This window comes from Neovison vison, chromosome 1 (genome assembly GCF_020171115.1).
Source record: "Neovison vison isolate M4711 chromosome 1, ASM_NN_V1, whole genome shotgun sequence".
In the NCBI taxonomy this organism is placed as follows: domain Eukaryota; kingdom Metazoa; phylum Chordata; class Mammalia; order Carnivora; family Mustelidae; genus Neogale; species Neogale vison.
This window is the reverse complement of record NC_058091.1, coordinates 239,757,222-239,758,286: the sequence shown is the minus strand read 5'-3', so window position 1 is coordinate 239,758,286 and position 1,065 is coordinate 239,757,222.

Here is a 1,065-nt window from a genome sequence, read left to right as displayed (position 1 = left end):
CAACTCACAGGAGCTGCGGGACATTGGACTACAACTCCCGGCAGGCTCTGCGCGAGGGGCGGTGAGAGTTAAAGCTGCCTCTGGGGCTCGACCCTTAGAAGCGAGGTCTGTGGAGGTGTGTTGCTGTTGGTTGACTGCTGGGCGACTGCCAACCACACTTTTCCTCAACTGTAGAATGGGGATAGTGGCTACGGCCTCACCTAACACTAGGGGCATTCAGGGAGGCACGATGAGATCCTGCATGGGAAAGGTTTTGCGAACTAAGTTTAGAGGGTCACAGTGTGACTATTCATCTCAAGGGTGTCCTTTTAAAAATATATGCTAATGCCCGTTCTGTGTAAAGCGTATGTTAGGTCCTGGAGATTGAGAGACGGGTTTTGGGAACCAAAACTTTAAGAACCAAGAAAACAGAAAAACGAGATAGATTTATGTAGTTAGAGGGCAGTCTGAGTATGCCCTCTTCGTGCCTTTACTCTGGCACAGCTTCGTTAGAGGGACTTCAAGTCTTCAGAGATAAAGAAGAAAGGGGCAGGCGTTTGAGCTGGCATTAAAGTCCCTATCTTTGCTGTTCTTTATTCTTCATCCATCCCATCCTACTTGAGGGCACGTCTGAGACTTTTCTGTTCCACCCCACTCGTTTCCATGACCCATTCCCTTGTTTTCTGAAGGCCCTATGAAATTAGTAAAAAGGAAGTAAAATATGCCTGCGTTTTCCCACTCAGGTCTTCATGGAGCCTAACAAAGAAAAAAAGCAATTCTCATGGTGTCCTGACTTGTGCCTGCAGGTGAATTGGGATGGCTAAAGATCAGGTTTCAAAAGTGAGAAATGATCAATCATTTCAAGACAAAAAAATTACTTAGAATTCATTGAGCTCTTACCCAGGAAGACCACATCAGTATGCCAACTGTGAAACCAAGCAGCAGCTATTTAGGCATTTGGGGGTGGGATTGGGAGATGATTAGCCAGAGACACAATTGATAGGGTAGAATCTTCCAGTCTAGCAGGTCTACCCTGCAGTCAGGAGGGGCCCTAGGATGTGAGCGCCAATGTGCTCACAGAAGGCT